The sequence below is a fragment of the Mus musculus genome, chromosome 7, assembly GCF_000001635.26.
Source record: "Mus musculus strain C57BL/6J chromosome 7, GRCm38.p6 C57BL/6J".
Lineage (NCBI taxonomy): Eukaryota > Metazoa > Chordata > Mammalia > Rodentia > Muridae > Mus > Mus musculus.
This window is the reverse complement of record NC_000073.6, coordinates 135,472,568-135,492,305: the sequence shown is the minus strand read 5'-3', so window position 1 is coordinate 135,492,305 and position 19,738 is coordinate 135,472,568. Positions and strand designations below refer to the sequence as shown.

The window sequence follows — 19,738 nt, the reverse complement described above, 5'->3', positions numbered from 1 at the left end:
GAAATGAAAACACATTTATTCTTAACACTCATACACCAGTGTGTTAGTCACTGTGTTCTGTTGCTGTCAAGAGACACCGTGGCCAAGGCAACTCTTATAAAGGGAAGCATTTAACTGGGGCTGACTAACAGCTCCAGAGGTTTAGTCTGTTGTCATCATGGCAGGAAACATGGCAGCGTGCAGGCAGACATGGTAGCTGAGAGTTCTACATCCAGATCCTAAGGCAGCAGGAAGAGAGAGACACACACTGGGCCTGGCTTGAGCTTCTGAAACTTCAAAGTCCACCCTTAGTGATGTATTTCCTCCAACAAAGCCACACTCACTAATTCTTTCAAATAGTGCCACTCCCTATTCAAATATCGGGGACTGTTCTTGTTCAAACCACCACAAGCAGAGTTGTCAATAGCAGCCAAAACTCAAAAACTACTTGAATGGCTGCACCTGAACCACTAACAGACCACTGCGTCTCTTCCTGCACTGGAATATTGTTCAGCCATGTAAAAGGACACATGCTGTAATAGGAATGAACCCCTGCTGAGGGAAGAGAGCCAATCACAGTGACCCCATTATGTACTTAATTAATACACTCTATCCTAGAATTCCATTCTCATCAGAGGTCCAGGACAGGAAAATCAGGAGAGACAGAGAGCAGATTGCTGTGAAGCTGGGGTTGACAGCTGTGACTGCAGATAATTGCTTTTTTGTTTTGGGGTTTTTTTGTTTGTTTGTTTGTTTTTGAGACAGGGTTTCTCTGTATAGCCCTGGCTGTCCTGGAACTCACTTTGTAGACTAGGCTGGCCTCGAACTCAGAAGTCCACCTGCCTCTGCCTAGATAATTGCTTCTTTGATAATAACTTTCTTGGATAACGTAGCTGCCTAGCTGAGGACTCACCAAGCTGCATACTCTAAACAGGCGGGCTCAGTGCAGGGTAATCGTAACATGATAAACGCTGGCTGCTGTTGCTTTTTTGTTGTTTTGCTTTTTTTGTTGGTTTGCTTGCTTGTTTTCTTTAGTTTGCTCTTTGGCCTGTTGAGACAAGATGCCTCTCATTCTGTTGTCCGAACTGTCTTCAAATTTGTAATCTTCCTGCCTCATCCTGGAAACGGAACCGAGATCCCCTAGAAGAGCAGTAGCCCCTTTAACCACCAAGCCATCTTTTCAGCTCCCCTACCCAGATAAATCTTTTCAGAGCCATGTTTCCAGCATTTTCCAGTGCACGGTGCAATTAGTGTTATGTTCCGTTCACATCGTGAACATATTTATTCTAATTTTTTTAGTTTTCAGTACTGAGGCTTGAACCCACGACCTGACACACACAAAGCAACTATTCAGCCACATGCCCCATCCCCAGTCTTCCTCCAGTATTTTCTACATGAAAGAAATGGATGGGAATGTGGAAGTCCAGCCTCCACTCTTCCCCTGCATCCTTCCTTTCTCACCACCGCAGCCATGATCGTGAATCTCCCTGCAGTTTGTCATTAGCGGCTGTTCCCGAGGTTCTGAGAGTCTGCATTGCATTTCTTCATTAGCCACCGGGTGAGTTCCTTTTTTCCAGGCTGCAGTGTTACTGTAACAGATGAGCTAACCCAAGCACAGAAAGGTCAAAATCGATTCACCCAAGGTTTCAAAGCCGAGTGAAGCCCAGCTGCCCTAGCTGGATGCTGCTGTTCAGTTCTGAGTTCACATTTTCATTTCCTGTTTCCCTGCAAGCCTCTTTGGCTAAGCTCACGAATAATCACATTAATCTGCTTCTAGGAAAATACTTTGTGGGTGACACTAACAGTGAGGAGGGGACATGCAGGAATCTAGGAGCCTCATGTTTTCGAGGAGGTGCTTTCATAGCTGCTGTGTAATTTTATAATTCCTTTTCCCAGAGGTAAAGTATTAAAATCCCAACCCACGCAATGAGATGACCCAGATTGCTCAGTGAGAGCACAACTGCTCCTTACCTCCCAGGCCTGCAGATGTCACTCCTCCACCACCACACCTGAACAGTCGCTGCTCTGCTAGCCAAGGACAGCCACCAGAGAGGGCCAAGAGGCTGATCCTCCATCGCAGTAGGAAATAGACATGACTCAGAGATAAAACATTTGCCACAAAACCAAAGATGAGTACAACAGACTGATGGATTATTCCAGAGGTCCACTGTTAGGGGTCTCAGGCTCCTCCCATTCCTTCCTCTACGTACCCTAAAGATTGTGCTGCTGAACCCCAAGACAAGCAGCTACGTCCATTGACTCCTCTTGAGTGAGCCCCGGGTGTCTTCAGGGCACTTGTTGCAAACGGTCTCCTAAGCATACCAGCCATCACCATCTTCATCAGAAGCAGCTGTGACTATTCATGGCCCTTTGCAAAAGGAGGGGGTGGGGGAATCCCGGGACTGTCATCTGAGATCTCAGTCACCTCCCTACCCTGCCACCTGCTTATAATCCTGCCCAAATCACATGTAACCTCAGGAGATGCTAGAACATATAGAGAGTGGAAAGTTGGCTGAAGAGGGGAGAGACTCCATCTATACAGTCATAGGGAAGTCAGTGTCCAAGCTAGGGTGAGACTTACCAGCAATGCAGCTGCTCTGGGGTCACCTACTGTATTGGCTGGTTTTGTGTGTCAACTTGACACAAGCTGGAGTTGTCACAGAGAAAGGAGCTTCAGTTGTGGGAATGCCTCCATGAGATCCAGCTGAAAGGCATTGTCTCAATTAGCGATCAAGGGTGGGAGGGCCTATTGTGGGTAGTGCCATCCCTGGGCTGGCAGTCTTGGGTTCTATAAGAAAGCAAGCTGAGCAAGCCCAGGGGAAGCAAGCCAGTAAGTAACATCCCTCCATGGCCTCTGCATCAGCTCCTGCTTCCTGACCTGCCTGAGTTCCAATCCTGACTTCCTTTGGTGATGAACAGCAATGCGGAAAGTGTAAGCTTCCACTTGCTTCTTGGTCACATCTTTTGTGCAGGAATAGGAACCCTGACTAAGACACCTACATTCCTTAATTAGACCCTCAACTGTGCTAAATAAGGTCAATGAGTTATTGCCTCACAAGTTGGATTTGGGTGGAGTTGTGCTCTGGTCTGTCATTGGTACCTTGCCTCCCCAAGATTGGCCTATAGGCAAGTCTAAGAGTAAATTTTCTTGGCTTATGTTCATGTGGGAGGGTCTAGCCCACTGTTCGTGGTGCCATCTCTGGACTGATGGTCTTGGGTTGAATAATAAAGCAGGCTGAGCTAGCCACAAGGAACAAGCAAGGGAGCAGCACACTTGGGTGGCTCCTGCTCCTGCTCCTGCTTCCAGGTTCCTGTCTTGCGGTCCTGCCCCCCTTCCCCCTTCATGATAGTCTGTAACTGATGAAATAAAGCCTTTCTTCACCAAGTTGTTTTTCGTCGTGGTGTTTTATCACATAACAGAAAAGCCATCTAGGACAGTACCATATCTGGGGTGTGTGGACATTTGTTCACATTTACCCAGGAAAACTTCACTCAACAGACACCATTGGGAATGCAAAGGTGCTGGTGACTAGCTTTCAATATGAGATTTCTTACTGTCTGATGTTAACCTGGGAACTGCTGGAAGCCTGTCCGTCCTGGTGATAATTGACAGAGCTTTAAGGAACTATTGGCGTCTCTTCCAAGGAGAGAGTTGAGGATTGTCGGTGTCTGTACTCAACCAATGTCCATGGGCCCCAGTTCTTCTGGTTTCAGTTTCCTTATTTGTAAGCTAGACTTCTGTTGTAGGCTAGAGTTCAAAACACAGACCCCCCCGTCCCCCCTCCCCAAACACAGCCACTGTCCATGGTGTTCTCTGGAACCAGCCTTACTCAGCCATGTGTGCATTGCCAATAGTTGTTTCCATGTGCCAGAGAAGCACCTGAGAGATCAGATGTGAGAGATCAGATGGTCCAAGAGTGCCTGGGAGATGCCCGGGAGCACTGCCTCCTGGTGGCCACTTCAGGAACTGAGGAATGGTGAGTGAACCCAGCAATTACCTATGGAAATACAGTGTGCCTGGGCTGTATAGCCTGAGACCTGGAATAATGTTAAACACCCTTGTGATACTATGATTCATCCCGTGTGGCCTGCAGCACACTTGCATAGAGTCCTAGGCAGCCCGTTCTACGCCTCCCACTCCCCCACCCTTATTAACGACTTGAACACAATCTCTGCAGTACCACAACAGACCATCTGATCACCAAGACAGCTGCTCAGATAAGTACCAGCTGGAGAACACACACAGTGGGGATACACTGGATAGAGAGGCTAATGCGATTTCATCTTGCTATTTGAGCAATGTGCAATTTAAAACGCATGACCTGCTCATCCCTGTAATTTTTCCATTCTGTATTTACAGGGCACAAATGAGAAAGGGTATGTGAGCATGTGGAAAGCTAGCCCACCATGGATAAGGTGGGATCGCTGGACTCTCATCTCTTAGACACTGTTCCCATCATGAGTCTGGGTAGCTGCTTCTATTAGAATTGATTTTGAAATGTAGAGACTAGGTGGGTGATTTTCTGTGTGGATTTCACTTTGGGGTTTGCTGCAAACTTGCACATTGATTCTGGCAGATGAGGACACCCCTGGAGAGTCCACAGGGCCTCTCAGAGTTCACATTTCGGCTTGGAACTTGTCCCTCCCAAGAGGCAAAAGTGTGTTTCCAGGAGCTACCAGTAGAGAGCAGCAGAGGCCGTTAAATGCGTTGCTGCAGTTGGCAGAGAGCTCAGGGAGGGAATGGGTCATCCCCTGTTAAGTGGGTGATCTTCTGTGGTTTGGAGGTGCACTTCTCCAAGCAGCTTTGTCCATGAGGTTCCCTAAATTCTCACAGTCACCCTCACATGTGCACACCAGGAATCACCAGGTTAAAGGAGCGCTAATCCCATTCATTTGTGGGTTTTACGTGTATTCGTGCATGCAGGCCCTTCTGTTGATAGTGGCCCCCATAGTCATGTATTTTTTCTTAAATCCTTTTAAAAATCAAAGTCAATATGTTTTCATGGCTCCCAAGTATAGCAATCCCTCTGCCTTATGTATCTCCCATGCAACCCTGGGCTTCCCTCTCATGAAGCCTTCCCTCTAGTGGCCTCCTCGCTGTGTGTATGTACTTGGCATTCTGCCTGCGTGTCCAGGCACACACATCCCCACTGTGCAGACACTAGGAGGTCCTGGGGCCAAAGCCTTTTTACAGAGCACAGTGGACACACTGAAGACATTGCTTCCCACGAAGCCATGTCACCTCAGACTGACACACACTCTTCTAGGTGGCTTAAAGACTCACTTTGATGCAATGGCTCCTGAGTTCTGTGGGCTTGGCTTCACAGCCTTGGGTTGTCCTCGGCTACATTGCCTTGATCAATGCTCTATCAGCATCCGTTGATGGCTCATTCTGCTGATGCTGCCTGTCCTGTAACTTTCTCCCCACCTGAGGAGAAGTGGGGGAGAGGCAGGGTCTATTTCTTCTATTTCAGTGTGGTGTCTTCTGCCAGACACAGCCTCCTTTCAGCTTCACGCAGGGTCTTGGACATCTTCAAAGAGACTGACATCACCCGTCCTGCTGTGATGATGATCTGTAACTGCACGGGAGTACTGAACCAGGTCCTTCATAAGGTCTGCTAACAAAAGGCTTAGAAGGACGAGCCATTCCTCTCTCACTTCAGCTGCACCCCAATCACCGTGACACCCCCTCTTTTTCTGAAGCCACTCCCTCCCTGACCCCTTTACGCTATCTAAGGCAGACTCCAGGCTCTCTTGTCAAACCTCTAATTCCCCTCCTGCAATTGCTTCTTCCTTCCCAAGAGCATGTTGGTCTGACCCTGCTGCTCCAAAGGCCGCAGGAATCGTTGTTGCTGCTATTATGCTGACCTTGTCTGCCAGACTTCCAGCTTCTTAGTCCAGCCTCTCCCTAGTGGCTTGAGTCCCCCCCACCCACTTTTCCAATCCTAACACTACTATTCCTTTTAGGGCTCCTTTTCTCACCCTCCTATCCCGCCTCTACCGCTCTCCCAGGCTTCCTTTCTGTCTGCAGCGATGGTAGCCATCTCCATTCCATTGCCCAACCCACCAGCTGGCCAGCCAACATCCAGCCTTGAAGGCCTGAGATCGCCTCTGCTCTCCCTGGTCAGCTCCCAGAAAGCTGGTCCCCTTGCCAAGGCCTCACCTGTGCCATCTGGATAGAGAAGGGACAGGAAGTGGTCTCGACTCAGTGACACTTCACAGACTGCACCCCAGATTCTTGCAAAGCATCCTTGCGAGCTCTGAAGGCTTGGCAGTGAGCTTCTGTTGGGTTTGGCCTGCTCCCTTGGTCCCTCTTCCTCGGCATCCTTTGCTGTGAGCAACCACAGCGGGGCGCCACGAGATCTGCCAACCCCACCTCTGACTGCTTGCTGAGTAGCACTCTGTGCACAGGCCTTTGGAGGCCCTTTGAGTGGCAGCTGCCAAGCTTGCCCGCTGGCTGCTTCAGCTATCTGGATGAGTGGATTCTTTGCTCTCCCTGTGTAGAGCCGTTCCCAGCCAGAGCTCCCCTGCCCCCAAGGCAGCTGCTTCTAAATTGAGATGTAAAAGTTAATTGTTTTATTGGACTAAAAAGAAAAGAGCAGCGGCAGCAGGCCGGCAGGAAGGGCTGAGAGCTGTTGTTCGCTAATTTATTTTAAACTCAGTTTTAATTTGGTATTGACTGTCCAGTCCCGGGCTCTGGGGGGTGGGGGTGGAGGTGGGGGTGGGGGGCATCTGCCCGGGGTTCCTTGAGGCTGGTAGGCTAGAGGCAGCAGGCTCCTCGGGTTTGAAACTAATTTGTCTTTGAAAGGAAACACTCAGCAGGACACTCAAGAGGTTTCTAGAGTATAAGGTTTTGAAGGGTGGGTCTTTCCAGCTCTGAAAGGCTGCTGGGGTGAGGGCAGGTGGACTGGCTTACCTTCCTGTGGTAGAGACTGTTCCCATTTCTAGCAACCAGCTTCCTTCCAGGACCTGGGGTAGGATCTCCCTGGCTCCCTCCCACTCTTTGATGGGATTATAGGGACCCCAGGTACCACCCCCCATCCTTTGATGGGATTAAGGCGGTTTGGAAAGGATTCATCTCCTCTAATGAGCCCCAGCCTTCCCAGCCTTTGACGGACGTTCCTGGTGCTGCTCCAGGGGCAAACTTTTTGGAATAATCTCCCTCGGGCCTCTGCTGAGCTTCTTTTCAGGGAAGAGTGTTCACAGGTTTCTAGTTCTTGGCTTGATTGGTGCTGTCTCCAGCAAGAGGGTGGGGGTGGGGCACAGATCCACTTATTTTTGTCACTGGCCTTCTTCTGAGTCTCTAATTGTGCACACAGGTCTGATTAATGTGAAGTAGCATGTCACAGAGATTTTAGGGTAAAGCCTGGGTTTTGGAGCCCCACAAAGCGAGACTCATCCACGCACCCCAATACACTAAAGAAACAAATGGGAAAACAGAACAGATATTAACTGTGGCCATATTGGGAAGAGCAACAGATAAAGGGGCCCAGTGACCCCAGTCTATCTTGGGGTACTGACATGAACTCAGATAAAGAAATAATTGGGGGTGAGGGTGGACGTGGCAGGGACAGGAGACATGCTTTATTAAGCTGTCCAGGTCAAGGTGTGGGCTGTTTGATCGCGTTGTCTCTGTGTGATCCAGTATCATGACCAGAAGACCTTCTGGATGCTATTGTTTAAAGGATCAGTCTAATCCTCGGAGACGGCCTCTCTTCTGCTGAAGGTGTAGCCTTGCGGCTGTGGAGGCTGTGGATAGCTGTGCTCCTCTTGAGAGAATCGGTCTTGTGAGATCTGCCCCCCAACCCCCACCCGGAATCTAAGATGGCCTAAGGTTCAGGGCAACGACTTACTTCCTTGCCTTCAGCCTCGAAGGAAGGATGAGGCTGGCTAGGATGGACGTCTGTACTCTGAAATCTCAGCTGCAGATGGATTCACGGGGGCAGGTACTCTCCACTGCCCTTTGGGGTGTTGATGGGGTGGGTGGGGCAGGATAGGATCGCATTGCCCATCCCAAGGGTTGTTCAGCTTGGAACTGGCAAAGCCACCACTCACTTGTTTCTAGTGAGATCCTAGGCTTGATGTGCACAGAGGGTATCAGGTAGGGGCAGGCTCAGCCCTGACCCAGCCACCTGGGGTTCTTTACCACCATCACCCCCCCATTGTCTTCACCCAAGCATTTCTCCATATTTAAAAGGTTATGGGAAGAGAGTATGGCTATGTAAAGGATCAGTTTACCAGTAAACAGACCCCACAGGGACCAAGTGCTAATCTCTTTCTCCGGGGGCTCCTCGAGGGGAAAATATAGATTAGAAGACACCCAGAGCCTGCCTTTCGGCCCCAGCAGCCTGGAAATCCATTCTGCTTCCCTGCACATCTGGCTGCCAGCCCAGGCTGAGAGTGGAGTGGTCACTGTGAGAGAAGAAAGGAAGCTTCTCCAGAGAACAGCAGCTCAAACTCTTGTAGGCGCATGAGATGTCGTCAAATGACTAAGGGGCCGGTCTCCAGCCCCTAGGCTGCTCTTTCTCTCTGAGCCAGTGGGTTAAGCTCTTTTAACCCTGGGACCATGTCCTGGCTTGTTTTGAGTCCGCTGGTAGTGAGGTTTGCCTTATACAGTGCAACTCCTCCGGGTTTTAAGATTTTCTTAAGGGGCTGGAGAGAGAACTCAGAGGTTAAGAGCACTGTCTGCTCTTCCAGAGGTCCTGAGTTCAATTCCCAGCAACCACATGGTAGCTCATAACCATCTATAATGAGATCTGGTGCCCTCTTCTGGTGTCTAGGCATGCATACATGTAGGCAGAGCACTGTATACATAGTAAATAAATACATCTTTTTTAAAAAAAGATAGGTTTAAGGAAGGAAGGAAGGAAGGAAGGAAGGGAAAGAAAGAAAAGAGAGAGAGAGAGAGAGAGAGAGAGAGAGAGAGAGAGAGAGAGAGAGAGAAAGAAAGAAAGAAAGAAAGAAAGAAAGAAAGAAAGAAAGAAAGAAAGAAAGAAAAAAAGAAAGACCCCTGGGTATGTGGCTGGTGGTGGTGGTGACTAAGTCTACCCTCTGGTGGATTGGTGTTCAGAAACTAGCAGATTGACTACAAGAAAAGCACAGGCTTGAAATCAGTGCTGTTTGTCCAAAGATGTTATTCCTGCCTGCAGACTGTCCTATGACAGGAATCTGGGAATGAGGGCTTTGAGGCAGAGAAGGAAGGCAGTGTACACATAGCCCTCAGAGGGTGTGTGAGCTCACACCTGGCTTGGCTTCCTGCTTGCCAGGACTGTGATTCCAGGCAGGTTCGTTCTGTCTCATCTAGCACCCACCCCCAACCAGCTCTCTTGTCAATGCATAAAAAGTGTCAACCAGAGATAATCACACCACCCTGCTGTGTGACATGGGGTGGGTGCCTCATTGGACACTCAGGTTGAAACTGGTCCTTGCTCTGGCCGTGCTAGAAGACCTTGTGGGAATACTTGGGTCACAGGGACCCCATGATGGTACTGAGTTCCACACACAGGGTTGAATGAATTATTGTGGGAAGGGTTTATTGTCCTGAGAGAAAGAGAGTTGTCATGAATGTGTGTATGTGTGTGTGTCTGTGTGTCTGTCTGTCCACTGTCTAGGTTTCCTCATTATACATTCTTGTATGAGGTACCATGTGACCTGAAACATCACAAGGCTCTCAGCAAAGGACTGACTTCGTATTTCCCACCTTCTAGAACCCTCAGGCAAAACAAATGTGTTTTCCGGGTGACCCAGTTTCATGCATCCTGTTATAGCAAGAGTGGAAGCAAAGACATTTATTTGGGTGTTGTCAGCGCTGCTCTGGGCACTTTGAGTATGAGCTTCATTGTCACGGTAACTGTACACAGGAGGTGCCGTCATTACCTGCACTTCCACCTGGGCAACCTGAGGTCTGAAGAGGTACATTGTTCTCACAAGGTTTCACAGACATCTAGGAATGGAAGAGAAAGGAGGAGATGAGGCGGCTTGGTGAGAGCTCTGTGAATCAGGGCCGTCCTTCAGGGAAGGATGTGGCCAGATAAACTTGAAGAATCTCAGGGGTCATACTTGAATTTACCTCCTGGACCTTTCCATCTGACTTGCCTGACTCACAGTGAACCCATGACCCACCAGTATCTACCTCGCTGGTGTTGGGTCCATGTATACGTGTCACCATCTTTTTCACACAGTTCACTCTTCTCCTTTGCCTTCTCAAGGGTTCATGGCCAGCACACGACCACTGCACAGACGCTGGGGTTTGTGTCCCACTCCCAGTTGACCTTCTTGGTTTGAAAGCCACTGGCCTTCGTTGGCGCCAGTCGCATGAGTTTTGCCTTTTGCGAAGAGCATGCCGGCAAATGCAATGTTCTCTGGCCTCTTCTGAGGGCAATTTGCCTGAACGTGGTCAACCAGTGGGGCTGCTGACCTTGAACTCAGGCACATTTACCCGGAATGCAGACAAGACGACCAGGGTTCCTTCCATCTCCAGTACCTGTGTGGAAAAGATGGTGACACGGATACATGGACCCAACACCAGCGAGGTAGATACTGGTGGGTAACTGGGTTCACTGGTGAGTCAGGCAAGTCAGATGGAAGGTCCAGGCCAATGGGAAACCCTATTTTGAAATTCAAGGTGGAGGGACTCTTGATTCCTCAGCTCAGATTGATTCCTGGCTACTCCATGAAGGCTCCCCCACACTTGCGCGCGCACACACACTTATAATACATACAAACTACACATACATATGCACACACAAAAACACTTACTGGCAGTAGGTGTGCTGTCTACCAAAGCAATCTGCATGGCAGTGCCACCTTTCACCCTCCAGGCTTTATGGAAACTCCTTCCCCTGCTAATCCTTCAGGGGCGACTTTAGTTACACATCAGGGTGTGAAGCAATCTCAGCCTTACTCTGTGGAATGGTTTCTTCCCCGACTCGATGAACAGCTGCACTTAAGAGACAGATGGCTCCCGAAGATGGGGAGATTCTTTCCCACATCCCTATCGACCTGTGCTCGTTGATTTACCCGGCTGCTTGGTGAAAGGCCACACTGTCAGACCTTAAATCAGCTCACAGTGACACCTGCCAGCCCCCCTCATCTGTCTTCATCTGTCACTGGTGAGTTCTGGAAAAGGCAGTTGTTCCTGTTGGTCCCTACTGGATGGGTGCTTCTCTGAAGCCTCCACACGGTTCTGTGATGCTCTCTCCTCAGGCTGCTACCTGGCTGACAAGAAATAGGCTTATCTTTGCTGCGTGGGTGAGACAGAAACAGTGCTGTTTGCACCTGAAATCTCTCCTCCCTCACTTCTAATCTTTAGGGGGGAAACTGACATTCCTGTTACAGAGTAAAAGACCGGGGGGGGGCATTTTAAAGGTATTTTACTTTATGTTTGAGATGATCCCAGCTAATTTGTTTGAAAAGTGTAAGCAGCAAATTGTTATTTGCTCTCTGTCTCTGTGTCTGCCTTTGCCTCTGTCTCTGTTTGTATCTGTCTGTCTGTCTGTCTGTCTGTCTGTCTCTGTCTCTCTGTCTCTGTCTCTGTCTCTCTCTCTCTCTCTCTCTCTCTGTGTGTGTGTGTGTGTGTGTAGATCAAATGTCTTTCTTAATCATTTCTCCACATTAGTTTTGGGAGACAGGGTGGCTGACTTACCAACAAGCCCTGGACACATCTGTCTCTGCTTCCCCAGCTCTAGGTTCCAGATGTGTTATTATTATTACTATTACTATTATTATTATTACCTGTGTGTTGGGTCATCTTACTTTCAAAACAAGCACATTACTGCTGGGGCCATCTCTCCAGCCCCACGAAGTGAACACTTAGACCCTCACGGTCTCCAGAGCACTAATCTCCATTTTCTGGAGCATTGTATTAGTAAAATTTCTTAGCCCAGACTCTGTTCTCAGCAGCCTCCTGTCACAGGGGAAGGACCTCGGGGACAATGGCAGAGATACTCAGCAGGCAAAGGCGGGCACTAAAATGTGTCCTTTTTCAGGATGATGGGACCATCTTTAGCGTTAGGAAATGAATGCGAACACTTCGAAGGTGACAGTTCATGAGCTGAGTGATGCTTTGAAACAGACCCAGAGGTAGTGTCCCACATGTGCACTGTTCTCAGAGAGGCTGCTGGGGCAGGTAGGGGGAGGAGGAGAGAGCATGTGACAGTCAAGGGGAGGCGCTGGTGTGGCACAGGCCCCGCTGGTGTGGTGCGGGTCCGCTGGCTCTGGCTCTGTTGCTTGCTTCTCTTCCTATAAGATGTGGACTGGGCAGACCCCTTAGTGCTGTATTTTCCAACCAGAGGCCAGGACAGCTCTGCCAAGAGACTGTCACCACCAAGACACCACTTTCCCTTTGCAGTGAAGTTACATACCCTCCTTTAAGTTAGACTCTAAAGTCTAAAAGAGGGTGTTTACATTCCAAAAGCGACAGTGACCTCTCCACCCTAGAGGCACATTCACCTGTACACCACCAGAGGGATTTCCTGGGGTGCCTGCCTTCAGCGTCTGCCCTCTAAGAAAAGAGTCCTGGGAAGGAACAAACCGACTCTCCCTTGGAAGGGGCGTTTTGGCAAGTGTCCAAGGATAGCTCTGCCTGCCATTTCAACAGGATAACTTCATCAGCATTTCTCCAGCACAGCTTTGAGGGTTTGAAAAGCTTGTTAACAAAGAGAGAGAAGGAGAAAGGGAAGGGAGGGTGAAGGCCTTTCCTGTTGTATCACTTTAAACAGAAAAACAGAATTCGGCGGGCGTGGCGGTACACATCTACAATACCAGCATTCAGAAAGCGGAGGAGGCAGGAGGACCACTAATTTGAAGCATGGTTTGGCTACGCAGCAAAACTCTGACTCAAAATAGTAGACAAAACAAAAGCAAGGGCTGAGAAGATGACTCAGCAAAGTGCTTCCCGTGCAAGCATAGGACCTTGGCCTGATCCCAGGACCCATACACAAAGTTAGGAGTAGTGGCCTAACCTAGTGTTAGGGAGTTGGAGCCAGGCAGAGCCCCACACAGATTCCCGGGACTCAGTGGCTCGTCAGTCTAGCCTACTTAACAAGCTTCAGGCCAGTGAGAAACCTGTCTCAGTAAAAGTTAGACAGATGAAAAATGATACCTGAGCTTATTCTGTCCTGGACACGCCCGCCCAACACACACACACACACACACACACACACACACACACACACACACACACCACATTTGTAGTCATATGAACATCCATACAAACTTAGAGAAGAAAAATAAGTCACCAAATCAGATCAGTCCAGCTGTGTTGCCACCAATAACACTAGATACCACCTGACAGTCTGCAGAGCCCAGAGGGGCTGAGGTGCTCCAAACTTTCTAACCTTAGAGCCAATTAGATCATTACGTTAGCTATGTTCAAATATCCTTGTCACTTCTACAAGGGAAATGACAGCCCTCTCCCTATTCATTTTTCTGAGCTCTTTCAGACATATGTGTGTGAGAGAGGCCTTAAATAAGGAGACATGTCACCGGATGCACAGACGTGGTTTTGTGACTTTGTTTGTGCTGAGACCTTGGGCATCCTGTGACACTCACCGTGTCAGAGACCATATGGCTGCAAGGAAAAATTAGGCTAAATTAGTAAAAGGACAAATTTTGTCATCTGTCAAACCATATTTCATCTTGTATCATGATCACAACTCTAGAGTTTCAGTGTCTCACCCAAAACACTTCAAAAACCAAAAAACCAAAAAACCAAAAAACCAAAAACCAAAAAGAGGACAAGGCTGCAAAAACCAGACAAGACAGCTCGGACTTGGCGTTCCTGTTTTTGTTCTGCACATGAGAGCAGAGGGCGGTCTCCCTTCTGTCTTCACCCCTGTGCCCCAGGAACATCTCCAGCCTCCTGCCAATTTTTAAGGACTCTGGATGTCTCCAAAGTCCTTTTTGGCATCATCCAAAAGAGCTTAGCTCGGGGTTTCTACCGAGACGTTGACTGTGAGTGATCAGATACTATGATGGTGTGTAGATGTGTGTCCCCGTAGCATCTCCACTAATAAAGCAACAAGAAACTGCTTTGCCAGATCTGTCAGCTGCCTGCCATCACCTTTGTAGCCAATGACAACCACGTGAGTGGGTTTTACAGAGGTTTCAAATGGTGGCCAGGGAGGCTGGCTGTAAATAGAAGATCTTGTTGGACAAAAGTCTATAGGTAGGTTTATAACTGGGTTCTAAGCCTTGATATCTGAGGCTAGATCATTCTCTGTTGTGGAACTATCTCCAGCACAACATCTTCAGACCATTCTCTGTTGTGAGGCTATCTCAAGCGCAGTATCTGCGTGTATGACCTCTGTCCACTCATCCCCTGTCCACTGCTTCCTCCTTTAGCTGTGGTGAGTAGATAGGTCTCCAGACATTGCCAAGTGACTCAGGTGATGACCCTGAGTGAGATCTATAGGTGTAGCTGTAGCATTTGTGTATACATGTGTGTGCACCCACATGTGTTGCTGGTGATGAGAGATCAGATTTAAATGTCCACTGGTGTCCCAGCTTCTCTCCTGAGATGAGGTGATTACCCATAGAGAAGTCTCTTTTTCTTGCAGCAACCTTAGGAAGATTCATCTCTTGTGCTCTTGAAGCCACAAGACTCACCCTTCCTGCACAGCTGCACCTTCTGCCTTGGAAGCCCCTCCCCCTTGGAAGCCCCTCCCCCGACTTGCACTGCCCAGGGCAACTCTGAAAATGGTGATGGGCATTGACAAAAGAAGACAGGTGAGCCCTGGAGTGCAGAGGGACTTTCCCAGGACCCCGGGTCTCCACCTGGGGCCCTGAACCAACTCATCTGGTCATTTCTGTAGCTTCACTTTGTTGATTGTTGAAGAATGCGCCTGGGGACACTGGCTTCTTCCTGTGCACTCTCTGGAAAGGGAGTGCTTCTTGAATTCCTCAGGGGAGGGGGCAGCCTGGTCCTAATTACAGACCTAGCAAGGGCCCACGGCAGGTTTCTTTAGAGTCAGAGGTGGAGACCTAGGGGCTCCAGGCTCTTAGAGCCAAGCATGCTCACAAGCCCGTGCATCCAGTCACCATATCCTCACTCCAGACACCGTCCCAGAAGCTGGAGGGAATCAAGTCAGTGTCTCACTCAGTGTTTCAGCTCTCCGCAGACTGGATGGGATGGATGGTTTGTCTCTCTTCCAACTGCTAATTCCCTTCTGGCCAGTGGCCCTGACCCTCTTGATCTCTGGCCTTTTAGCTTGGCCTGAGCATGCTTATTCACCTCAAGGAGGGCATCTCAGGGTAAAAATACCATGGCATCTGCCTACCCAGGGGCTGGCCCTTCCCTCCCACAAACTCAAAAAACCAGAACCATCTACAGTTAAAGAAAGAATACAATGAAGGAAGTAAGAAAGACATCAGCTAAAGGCACTTGCCACCAAGAGGCTCTGACATACACAGACAGACAGACAGACAGACAGACACACACACACACACACACACACACTAAATATGTGAAATACATTTTTGAAGAGGTATGGGGAGTCCTGAGCAGTTGCAAACAGTACCTGCTCACAGAAGTGAGACCTAGGTTTGAGACCCAGTAGGGACTCAGGCTGATGATGTACAGCTAGGGGGTGGGGTGTGGGAGGAAGTGAGCTGGCAGGCTCAGATAGATCTCAGGCATTCTCATTGATCCATCTCCTTCCTGCTACAATTCATGTACCACCTGCTCTGCACCAGGTGCCAGACTCAAAGTGCAGGAGAGAAAATCCTTCTCTTCAGGAGCCTGAGGCTGAGTGAAGCAGGTGGACAGACCAGCATCACCCCTGTGGCCTTACGTGGCCCCTGGGGAGGTGGTAACATGGCTTCTTTCCTCTAAGGAACCTTCCTGAGGGTAGACACCACAGTGAGCCTGTTTGTGACTGAGGGACAAGTGGGAGAAGAAGGAACTGAGGGTATCAGGTGTGGCTTTGGTTGGGAGAAGGAGGGATAAATGGCCAGAGATGAGATGAGCCAGGGGTCGGCAGATAGTGACTTGACCTTTGACCCCTGGCGGAGTTAGCCTAGTCCTCCACACGACAGCAGAGCAGAGTTCAGTGTGCTAGGCAAAGGGAATAAAGAGAGCTCTGTTCTTCTCGAGGGGGAGGTCCTGTAGGCTCTGCCATCTCTCCGTAGGGTTAGAATGGCTGTCGAGAATCCCAAGGCTCATGAACAGAGCAATGGTCATGCCAACGAGGAAGAGAATGCAAATGTTTTCATGGAACTTTCTTCTCTGCTTCCTGAGCCCATGTCTGTCCTTATGGCTGCCTGAAATTGTTCAGGGTACAAAGGACAGTAGAAACTTGGCACCCCCAAAAGGGGGCAGCAGCATGGCAGGTTATGGTCTAGGATCGAGGAGGAGGAGGATGTGAGACAACATAAATAAAAGTCCAGGCATTCTGCTGTCTGAGGTTGGTATTTCCCAGTGGGTCTGGCAGTTTGTCTGGCTTTCCATCCTGAATGCTGGGTCAGCAGGTCCTAGGAAGCCTTTAGTGGAGCCCACCCACAGGAGGGGATCTTGGGATGATGGACAGCTCTGCCCCACGCTAACTACAAAGGGCAGGTGAGTGGGTTCCCCTGACCCAGCCTCTGCTCTCCAGAAGGCGAATGCTGCCAGGGGAGCCTTCCCTTCCCAAAGATGTTGGTCTAGAATCCAGGTGTTCTTAGCTTCCTAAGAATTCCTAAGAATTGTGTGTCCAATTGGACAGAGTCTGCATGATAGTCAAGTGTCACATTGTCAATGATGCTGCCAAGTTTGAGGACTAGACACAGTTCTTTCCTAAATTGTTCTTCTCAGAACTACATCAAGTTAAATACGTTTTCTCCCAGCTAAACCTTTTCAAAGACATTATGAATGGAAAAAGAAACGTGGAAATATTCTTTTAAAAGAAAAATTGCCCATTGGCTTTATATGATTTCAAAAAAGTTAAGTCCCATATTCAAACACTCAATAAGCATTATTGTGGCCACAGCCTTCTCTTTCCTCATTTTCCATGTTTTTGGTTCCAGTTACCCAGTGTCTTAGTCAGGGTTTCTATTCCTGCACAAACGTCAGGACCAAGAAGCAAGTTGGGAAAGAAAGGGTTTGTTTAGCTCACACTTCCACACCGCTGTTCATTACCAAAGGAAGTCAGGACTGGAACTCAAGCAGGACAGGAAGCAGGACAGGAAGCAGGAGCTGATGCAGAGGCCATGGAGGGACGTTCCTTACTGGCTTGCTTCCCCGGCCTTGCTCAGCTTGCTCTCTTATAGAACCCAAGACTACCAGCCCAGGGTTGGCACCACCCACAGTGGGCCCTCCCACCCTTGATCACTAATTGAGAAAATGCCTTACAGCTGGATCTCGTGGAGGCATTTCCTCAACTGAAGCTCCTTTCTCTGTGACAACTCCAACTTGTGTCAAGTTGACACACAAAACCAGCCACTACCCCCAGGATCCATAGCAGTGTGGAAATGGTAAATGGAAAATTGCAGCAGTAAGTAATTCATAAGTTCTACATTGCACGGCATTCTGAGTGGTATACAGATCGCTTAGGTGTTCTGTTCTATCCCCCTGGGATATGTCATCGTGTCTACCTTGCATATGCCGCCTGCCTGCCAGTCACTCACTGGAGTTATCACAGCAGCTGTCAGGGTGTTCTGTTCCATGCTGTGTACAAGTGACCCTTGTTCTTAGTCAGTAATGGCTCCAAAGCCCAAGAGCTGTTGACGTTGGCAATTCTACTTTAGTATATTGTTATAATTTTATCGTTGTTATTATAGCAAATCTCTTAATGTGCCTGATTTAAAAATTGAACCTTATTACAGGGACGTATAGAACACAGTTATGTAGGATTTGTTACTATCTATCTGCAGCTACTAGGAGTCTTTGAACATATGCTTTATAGATAATATGGAACTATTATGTTCTTATTCTTATGGTGATGGTTGAATGTGAAGCATCTCTCATAGGCTCACATGTTCAGGACTTCCTCCCCAGTTTGTAGTGCTGTTTGGGAAGGTTCTGGAAGCCTGAAGAGGTGGGATTGGAGGAAGTAAGTCATCCCCCCACCCCCTCTCTCTGTTTCCTGACTTCCTTGGTATGAGCAGCTTCTGTACACATTTAAGTCACCACGGTGTTATGCTTCAGCTCAGGCCGAAGCAATAGTTCCCAGCTGCCATCGATTGAACCATCCGAAACTAATCAGAATACAGCTTTTCTCGGTTTAAGTTGTGATATAAATGTGATGGCCCCCGTAGTCTCGGGCGTTTGAATGCTCAGTCTCTGGTTGGTGGTACCACTTGGAAAGGCTTAGGAGGTGTGGCTTCATTGGAGGAAGTGTGACGCTAGATGGGGCTTTGAACCCTTTGGAGGGTTCACACCATTTCTAGTCGCTCTCTCTGCTTCCTGCTTGTGGTTCATGATTTGAACTCTCAGCTGCTATTTAAGTCGCTATGCCTGCTTTGCCATCACTGAATTAGCTCTCTGGAATCATAACCCCAAATAAACTCTTTTTTTCTATAAGTTGCCTTTGTCCTGGTGTTTTAATCACCACAATAAAAGATAACCATTACAGTTATTTTGTTTGTTTGTTTGTTTGTTTTCAGGTTGTTTTGCAGTAACAATGAGAAGATTTAACCCATACAGTTACTATTTCTTTTGTTATTTTATAAGACATTACTATTTTCCGGAATACAGTTTTTTAAACTTTGGACTTTTATTTTTTGCCTCTAATACAAACCGGTTATTTAAAATATTTTAAGTGCAAGGCCCATCTGAAGCCCAATGGCAGCTGCTCATAAAACATCCAGGATTTAAGTAAACATCTTAGGTTAACTCAGATTTACTGATATTATTATTAAAGTCAAGTTATAATTTAAACACATTAGGCTAGACACCCAAAAAGGCCTTGTGGTCAGAGAACTCAACTCAGCCACAACTGCTGGTCCATCACCAACAGACATTTTGTCCTGACAGTGCCCTTGAAAAAGGTACCATACGTAGGGAACCATCGTCCCTCATAGGAAACCAGGTCTGACCTTCTGTCTCCAGGCCATGTGCTCCACACCTCAGGACTCAGCCCTCACCTGATCTCCTATCTTGGCCCGGGAACTGCCTGCCTCTCCACACAGCAGCCATGGGGAAGCTCCAAGACATGGAGAAAGTGAAGCCATATCTTCTTTTAGTGTAGAACAGTCTTGGTTTCCTTCCTTTGTTCCCTCCTTCTCTCCATTCCCTCTGTTCTTTCCTCTCTCCGTCCCTCCCCTCCCACCTCCTTTATTTTTTTTTAAGACAAGATCTCATGTAGCTCAGGCTGGCCTTGAACTCCTCACGATCCTCCTGCCTTGAGTTCTTGAGTGGCAGGTACTCATGATTTCATCAGGCTGCATGCACCCCAGAACAGCTGTGAACATGGTCCAACACCAAACTGTAAACTACTTAAAACACAATGAGGCTTTTTTTTTTCCTTTTTCTGTGATTCTTAAAAACTCAATCACGTGGTTTTGAAGGATGAACTTTGTCAATGGCAGTTCTATGTTGCCATGTTAAAAGCTGGGACACCCTTGCTCTGGATCGAGTCATGATGCACACAGGAAATATGCACAGATGAGGATCATAGGCTTAGGTGGCATTTTCTTGGCATGCAATCTGCCTTGGGTTTCATCTTCAGCATGAAAGGCCTGGACAGCAGTGTTAACTGGTTCTCCCAAGCAATCTGCCAAACCTGGGCTTGTGTACCAAAGTTGCATGTCAGGTACCATTTCCATCATCACCATCATCATCGTC

The 19,738-nt window shown here is 48.4% G+C and overlaps 1 long non-coding RNA gene across 1 annotated transcript; it reads right to left on the bottom strand.

Annotated features, from left to right (window-relative positions):
- On the bottom strand, nt 1–6,385 carry Gm36356 (predicted gene, 36356). The gene is made up of 8 exons (NR_166608.1): nt 6,143–6,385; nt 5,264–5,594; nt 3,810–3,977; nt 2,561–2,683; nt 1,951–2,347; nt 1,441–1,582; nt 893–1,119; nt 1–218 (listed from the first exon to the last, which is right to left on the bottom strand). It is a non-coding gene; the product is annotated as a predicted gene, 36356 (long non-coding RNA).
- Between the last annotated feature and the right edge of the window lie 13,353 nt (nt 6,386–19,738).